The 8,426-nt window shown below is 42.3% G+C and overlaps 1 protein-coding gene and 1 pseudogene across 1 annotated transcript in view; one reads left to right on the forward strand and one right to left on the reverse strand.

Moving 5' to 3' along the window:
* The first annotated feature begins 267 nt into the window (after nucleotides 1-267).
* mcm10 (minichromosome maintenance 10 replication initiation factor) overlaps nucleotides 268-8,426 on the forward strand; it is a 17,618-nt gene continuing 9,459 nt past the window's right edge. The window contains exons 1-3 of the mRNA XM_068716699.1: nucleotides 268-480; nucleotides 1,510-2,000; nucleotides 2,374-2,433. The gene's annotated coding sequence lies outside the window, so the exon portion shown is untranslated. The remainder of the gene's footprint in view (nucleotides 481-1,509; nucleotides 2,001-2,373; nucleotides 2,434-8,426) is intronic.
* LOC137877019 (ribonuclease inhibitor-like) lies at nucleotides 1,098-5,754 on the reverse strand (annotated as a pseudogene).

An 8,426-nucleotide genomic window follows, 5' to 3' on the forward strand; every position in this document is an offset into this window, starting at 1 on the left:
AGCGGCTTCGTGCCGTTTGGTGTCAGCATCACTGGGTTTTAACCGAGCAAAACTTATTTTAGCTCGAGCCATCTTTTATTGTGTAGGCTGACAGGGGATGTTAAGGCCCACTCTGGCATTCATCCCCCTTACTGATTAGTCAACTTGAGTCATTTTTGTTGTTTTGTCTTTTCTTATTTTTTCCCTTTTTGATTTTCCTTTTTTTTGAGAACCAGAGCCTTGTGTAATTGTGTTCCCTGTCCCTGTAGGAGCTGCTACGCCTAGGTGGTGGGGTTGGTGCCTCCGGGTGATGGGGTCTCCCTTTGTGTGCTGTGTGGTTTGGTGTACCCCTGGTTCAGAACACTCACATGTGGTTGTGTGTGTGTGTGTGTGTGTGTGTGTGTGTGTGTGTGTGTGTGTGTGTGTGACTGTTGTGTGCACGTGTGATCGGGGTGCCTCCTCTTTTGGGACCCTCACCTGTACTGGTCCACCTCGCCACTGGTAAGCTGCAGCCCTACACCTTCCTTTTTAAATAAATGTATACGGCTCTTTTATTAGTACTTTGTGTCTATCATTATCGATGAACCATTGTTTTATAATAATAAAGACTGATCGTTTTGTAGTAGAACCACGTCTCCGGCTGATTTGCATAATGAACCTGAGTGTCCTCTGAATCCTCGATACTGTGGGAAAAACGTAATCTTTAGGTGAAATTCCTAAGGTGGCGTTGTTGTGCTCGGACTATTGACTAATGTCCACATACACTTTAAAACCACATGCCACCTATCCTCTCGCCACAATCATCATTTGTGCAGCTCAAGCGCTTATGTTCTGCAACAATCTTTGCCAGATGCTAACTGCGTGGGAATTAACACTCCTATAAAAGGGAACTTTTTCTTTGAATGAAACTTTAAACCACAAGACGTGTTGCCTATTTAAAGAAATTCCCATTTCAACAAGACACGTGGTCGCACTTCTTTTATTTACAGGAATTTTTTTGAGTCAATTTTCTTGCCATTTTTGGTCAATTGTATTGTACTAGAGAACAAATGGAGAGATTCAAACTCCAAGCCACCAGGAAACCCCAAAAACACTCAACGCAGAGATAGATTGTTTACCTTAATTTATCCAGTGTACAGAGCGGGTCGTTCCAATCAACAGAGATGAGCTTCACTCCAGAGTCCTGCAGGTAGTTGTAGCTGAGGTCCAGCTGCCTCAGGTGAGAAGGGTTGGAGCTCAGTGCTGAAGCCAAATAAGTGCAGCCTTTCTCTGTGACTCCACAGAACGACAGCCTTTGTGGAGGCAGGGTATTCAAAAGTCAATCCAAATATTACTAAAGATTGGGCTTTTTCATCTTAATTAGACATATTTGATCAGCTCCAACCATCATTTGTTACTTTCCTGCCTTACATCTCTAGTTGTTTTTGATATGTACAATTAAGTTATTTGTTGCATGTTAGCTGATTGAGCAATTAAAGACGATGTCCTTTGAATGTAAATCTAGCTTACCTTAACATCTCCAATTTACAGTCTGGACATGCCAGTCCAGCACAGAGCAGCTTCACTCCTGGGTCCTGCAGGTCGTTCCCACTCAGATCAAGCTCCTTCAGGTGAGAGGTGTCGGAGCAGAGAACTGAGGCCAAATCAGCACGGCATTTCTGGAGATTGCAGTCATTTAACAGTTTGGTGGTACCCACCAAAATTTGAAATGGTCTGACCCTTGAATTGAACTTTATTTAAGGAAAGTGTCATGTCCTGAGTGTGCATGTAGAACTGAGTCATTGCATTGATATAAGCCACTGTATTATTTGCTACGTCCACTGAACCTACGTGACCTGACCTCATTGTCTCCAGTTTACAGTGTGGACTTTGCAATCCAGCAAATAGCAGCTGATAGTCAGGACCCTTCAGGTTGTTTCCACTCAGGTCCAGCTCTCTCATGGTGGCAGAGTCAGAGCTGAGAGCTGAGCCAATGTGGTGGCAGCATTTATGTGTAAGGCCACGGCAGCTAAGCCTAACAGGTGGGGAAAAAAATGTAAATAAAGGTACAGCACGCTACATGTGACCCAGTGATGATGAACACATGATCAGTTCACACTGCAAGACTCCACGCACACAACAATATGTTCACTAGCGAGTTGCTAACTTTGTCCTGTGGTTTGATGCAAGGCAGACGGGTGTATAATGGTTTTATCAGAGCTTTCTAGCTCAAAACAGCTGCTAGCTGCATCGGTAATCGCATCGGTTTTGATAAAACAAAACAATTAACTTTTTTTGTTTCTGTTTCCTGTTTTATCTTGAAAATACATTCCTCATATGTATTGTTATAATTTACTTCCCATCTTTGTTTTTTTCCCCTCCTTTTTGGTTGCCTTTCCTGATCATTTTAACCAGTCCATCATTGGTCCTGCCCTCCCCCCACCTCCTGGTCACCTGTTCTTGCCATCCCAATTAGTGAGTCACTATTTATACCACCTCTGTTCCTTTATTCTTTGTTGGTTTGTCTTTATTGCTACATAGAGATTTGTTTGCTCATGATCTGCCAGCCGTACCTGTCTGCTTTTTGGGAACCTGTAAGTCTCTTTATATGATTAAAGTGTCTTCATTGACTCTGCATTTGGGTCCTCTCTGTCAATTGGGTCTCGTCAAATACCGACAATTGGTCAGTATCTGATAAGGCTTACAATTAACTCCACGACAATTAACTGACGGTCAGAGCAACTGATGTAGTCTAAAGTGCGTGATATTCCACACAGGGCTGGTGGGAGGGGAGGTGAATGGGTCAGGCAAACAGAACTTTCGCCCAGGACACTGCTGTTCATATGCCGTGTGCAACTAAGTAAATGTTGACATTTTGTAACGTGAGTCATTAGTCACTCGGTAGTGAATTGAGTCATTGGTCAAGTAAACTTAAAAGATCTTTGTTTTCTAAACCTAAGTGGTTTAGTCACCTAAACCTAAATTTCACGTGAAGATGGAAGTTTTATTTTGAAAAGACACATAGTATGCATGTAAACAGTGGAAACTGACTCTAACTCCCTGCCACATCCAAAACTGAAGATGGAGGGGTTTGTAGAGCGTCATAATTTGAAACTGACCAAGCGTCTGTATTTGAAGAGTTGGGAGTGAGAATGTGTTGTCGCTGCTTGTGCTGCCTCCATCAGTTGTTGAGTCAGGTGATAATTGTTTGTGGGTTGTTTACTATTAGCAACCTCTTTCACATTGAATGTAGTTATTTTCAGAGACCAAACTTCTCAGCTTTACAGAGGTTTTTAGGCTCTTTTTGCAGATTATTTTGGTTACGTGATTTACACATTTGTTGTATGGTTCAGTCTTATTGCTCTCATTATTCATGTCTGCAGCAGCTGTTATCTGTTTGGACTAAACAAGCTTGAAACCCACTGTACTGTAGGGTACTCTTTACAAGCCCAGCACTGAATGCAATAAATCAATAAATATTGGGCTTAGTTAGGAGGCCAGAAACACAAATTCAGTGGAATGTTAATGTTGCTCTATATCTGTATAATTTGGCTTATTGTATTTTAGAATTACTCTGTCACCTAGAAGACAAAATGTGATCAATGCACCTTTTAACTACATATTTTGATTCAAAAGAAATCACAAAATCAGAGCTCTGCATCAAAATAAAATGTCAAGATTTCTTTTGCACTTAAGGAACTATGTTCTAGTTCTTGAGTTGCAGTATGTCTTTACATTTAAACCATGAGATTGCCACAGTAACCTGTAAGGCCCTATACTGTAAAAGTTGCACCGACATCCACAGTCATGATCTTCATTTGAGAGGATTGTACCTAAGTGTTTCCAGTCTACAGTGTGGACTCATCAGTTCATCAGTAAGCAGAGATACACCGGAATCCTTCAGGTGATTGTTGCTCAGGTCAAGAGTTTTTAGGTGCGATGGGCCTGAACTGAAAACTGTAGCTAAATCTGCACAGCAATTCTCTTTCAGCTTGCACTGATTCAACCTGCAAGAATGTTAACCAAAACAACAGGATTTAATTAATTAATCAAATTGATTAAATTCAAGTCCAAGCAGGTGATTTAAGTTTGTCAGCAAGAAAGTCTAACCTCACTGTTTCTAGTTTGCAGTGGTGGCTGCACAGCCCCACACACAGAGCTTTCACTGCTGCTTTCTGGAAGTTATTAGCACTCAGGTCCAGTTCTCTCAGTTGGGTGGACTCTGTGCTGAGAGCAACCGCCAGTACCTCACAGCAGTCTCCCTCCAGTTTACACATATGTAATCTAATTAAAGGGAAAATAGGTCTGTTAATATTGTGAACTGAAAAAGAGCAAGCGAATTGGATATAAATCAATAGCAAACAGCAGTACACCTAAACCCAGGTCTTTCAACAACAAGAATTACTTGTATAGTGCAAGTTTCTAAAAGACTACTGACAATTTTTACAAACCTTAAACTCCTCAGTTTACAATGTGGATTCCCTAATCCAACAGAAAGCAGCTTCACCCCTGAATACTTGAGGTTGTTGTCACTCAGGTCAAGTTTTGTCAGGTGAGAGGAGGTTGAGCTCAGCGCGGAGGCCAAAACTTGACAGCTGTTCTCAGTGAGGTTGCAGTGATTTAACCTAGAAAAACCATACATAAACAACTGAGTTTTATTTGAGTGAAAAAGTGCTCAAGCCACCACCCAAGAATAGCTGCAGTGTTACACAGAAATGAGCTTGGCCTCTGGTCCCTCTTTGATCTTCTCCTTGATAAACTGGATGGTTCTCTCCATGTCCTCCTCTCCCCTTGCTTCCAAAGGCAGTAGTCTACCCAGGAGCTCCTGGTTCGGCTTCAGTGACAGTCCCAGAAGAAAGCAAAGAAAGAGGTCCTAGTGGCCATCTGGACACTCCAAGGATTTTTCGATGGCTCGCTTGTGAAAACCGAACACCGACTTTGGGAGCCATCTTGTAGACTCCTGAGTAGATGGTTGCCTCTTTGACATCCATGCCACACTCTTTCAAGTCAGCCTCGTAGAAGATCAGTTTGCCTTTCTCCAGTTGACGGAATGCCAGCTCTGCTAGCTTTAAAACAACATTGTCACTTCCCATTGGGTAGTGCCCTTCAGTAATCCGGTCTGTCTGGCAGAGAAGGAGGTTCGCGTACATCTCCGTCAGGGTGTTGGGCATGCGTCCTGTCACATTGTCTTGCAACATTTTCTTCATTACAGTGAGTGTGATCCAGAAGAAAACTGGTATCTGACACATGATGCAGAGGATTTTTGATGACTTCACATGGTTGATGATCCTGATGGCGAGGCTATCATCACGCAAACACCTCTTGAAGTATTCCTCCCTCTGTTCATTAGCGAAGCCCTTCACCTTCTGTCCACTGTTGGATGTGCTTCCGAGGGATCCGGCACCCTGCCGCAGGTCTGGACGTGTTCCAGATGAGAGCGTTGCCGAGAAGATCTCCCGTGATGAGGTTGGTGATCAGCACATCTAGCGAGACCGGCTCCGTCTCATTTCTCAAAACCTTGTTTTGCTTGAAGTTCAAGGGGAGGAGGGACTCGTCCAGGCCATCAAAGATGAAGAGGACTTTGCGTTCTGTTCCTAGCGTCTCAAGAGGTTTCATCTCAGGGAAGAATTGATAGAGAAGCTGCATGAGACTGTAGTCCTTTTCGCCGATGTTGGGATTCAGTTCACGGAAAGGAAGTGGGAAAAGGAAGGCAATATCCTGATTTTCCTCTGCCCAGCTAAGGGTAAACTTCTGTGCGCAGATAGTTTTACCAACTCCAGGTATGCCCTGGGTAAGCCCAGTTATGTGTGTATGTATGTATGTATGTATGTATGTGTATATATATGTGTATATATATGTGTGTGTGTGTGTGTGTGTGTGTGTGTGTATATATATGTATATATATATATATATATATATGTGTGTGTGTATATATATGTGTATATATGTGTGTGTGTGTGTGTGTATGTATGTGTATATGTATATATATATATATATACATACACACATATATATATATATATATATATATACACACAGTTGTGGTCAAAAGTTTACATACACTTGTAAAGAACATAATGTCATGGCTCTCTTGAGTTTCCAGTTATTTCTACAACTCTGATTTTTCTCTGATAGAGTGATTGGAACAGATACTTCTTTTTCACAAAAAACATTCATGAAGTTTGGTTCTTTCATGACTTTATTATGGGTTAACAGAAAAAGTGATCAAATCTGCTGGGTCAAAAATATACATACAGCAACATGAATTAGCAATTTTGGTGACTTAGAAAGTTGTGTCAATGAAATGAGCTTCATAGCATGGCCTCTTAACTTCTTGTGAGTGATTATGAGTGACTACAGCTGGTGACTTCTCTGAGGCCATTTAAATAGGGCTCATTGGATACAAACGCCCACAAACGCTACAATGGGAAAGTCAAAGGAGCTCAGCATGGATCTGAAAAAGCGAATCATTGACTTGAACAAGTCAGGAAAGTCACTTGGAGCCATTTCAAAGCAGCTGCAGGTCCCAAGAGCAACAGTGCAAACAATTGTTTGTAAGTATAAAGTGCATGGCACTGTTTTGTCACTGCCACGATCAGGAAGAAAACGCAAGCTATCACCTGCTGCTGAGAGAAAATTGGTCAGGAGGGTGAAGAGTCAACCGAGAACCACCAAAAAGCAGATCTGCCAAGAATTAGAAGCTGCTGGAACACAGGTGTCAGTGTCCACAGTCAAGCGTGTTTTGCATCTCCATGGACTGAGAGGCTGCCGTGCAAGAAGGAAGCCCTTGCTCCAAAAGCGGCACCTTAAGGCTCGACTGAAGTTTGCTGCTGATCACATGGACAAAGATAAGACCTTCTGGAGGAAAGTTCTGTGGTCAGACGAAACAAAAATCGAGCTGTTTGGCCACAATGCCCAGCAATATGTTTGGAGGAGAAAAGGTGAGGCCTTTAACCCCAAGAACACCATGCCTACCGTCAAGCACGGTGGTGGTAGTATTATGCTGTGGGGCTGTTTTGCTGCCAATGGAACTGGTGCTTTACAGAGAGGAAATGGGATAATGAAGAAGGATCACCTTCAAATTCTTCAAGATAACCTAAAATCATCAGCCCGAAGGTTGGGTCTCGGGCGCAGTTGGGTGTTCCAACAGGACAATGACCCCAAACACACATCAAAAGTGGTAATGGAATGGCTAAATCAGGCTAGAATTAGGGTTTTAGAATGGTCTTCCCAAAGTCCTGACTTAAATCCCATTGAGAACATGTGGACAATGCTGAAGAAACAAGTCCATGTCAGAAAGCCATTAAATTTAACTGAACTGCACCAATTCTGTCAAGAGTGGTCAAAGATTCAACGAGAAGCTTGCCAGAAGCTTGTGGATGGCTACCAAAAGCGCCGAATTGAAGTGAAAATGGCCAAGGGACATGTAACCAAATATTAGCACTGCTGTATGTATATTTTTGACCCAGCAGATTTGATCACTTTTTCTGTTAACCCATAATAAAGTCATGAAAGAACCAAACTTCATGAATGTTTTTTGTGACAAAGAAGTATCTGTTCCAATCACTCTATCAGAGAAAAATCAGAGTTGTAGAAATAACGGGGAAACTCAAGAGAGCCATGACATTATGTTCTTTACAAGTGTATGTAAACTTTTGAGTGTGTGTGTGTGTGTGTGTGTGTGTGTGTGTGTGTGTGTGTGTGTGTGTGTGTGTGTGTGTGTGTGTGTGTGTGTGTGTGTGTGTGTGTGTGTGTGTGCGTGCGTGCGTGCGTGCACACACACAGTTGTGGTCAAAAGTTTACATACACTTGTAAAGAACATAATGTCATGGCTCTCTTGAGTTTCCCCATTATTTCTACAACTCTGATTTTTCTCTGATAGAGTGATTGGAACAGATACTGCTTTGTCACAAAAAAACATTCATGAAGTTTGGTTCTTTCATGACTTTATTATGGGTTAACAGAAAAAGTGATCACATCTGCTGGGTCAAAAATATACATGCAGCAGTGCTAATATTTGGTTACATGTCCCTTGGCCATTTTCACTTCAATTAGGCGCTTTTGGTAGCCATCCACAAGCTTCTGGCAAGCTTCTCATTGAATCTTTGACCACTCCTTGACAGAATTGGTGCAGTTCAGTTAAATTTCATGGCTTTCTGACATGGACTTGTTTCTTCAGCATTGTCCACATGTTCTCAATGGGATTTAAGTCAGGACTTGGGGAAGGCCATTCTAAAACCCTAATTCTAGCCTGATTTAGCCATTCCATTACCACTTTTGATGCGTGTTTGGGGTCATTGTCCTGTTGGAACACCCAACTGCGCCCGAGACCCAACCTTCGGGCTGATGATTTTAGGTTATCTTGAAGAATTTGAAGGTAATCCTCCTTCATTATCCCATTTCCTCTCTGTAAAGCACCAGTTCCATTGGCAGCAAAACAGCCCCACAGCATAATACTACCACCACCG

Source organism: Cebidichthys violaceus, unplaced genomic scaffold (assembly GCF_023349555.1).
Source record: "Cebidichthys violaceus isolate CVI_PGR_0920_01 unplaced genomic scaffold, fCebVio1.0.p SCAF_206, whole genome shotgun sequence".
Taxonomy (NCBI): Eukaryota; Metazoa; Chordata; class Actinopteri; order Perciformes; family Stichaeidae; genus Cebidichthys; species Cebidichthys violaceus.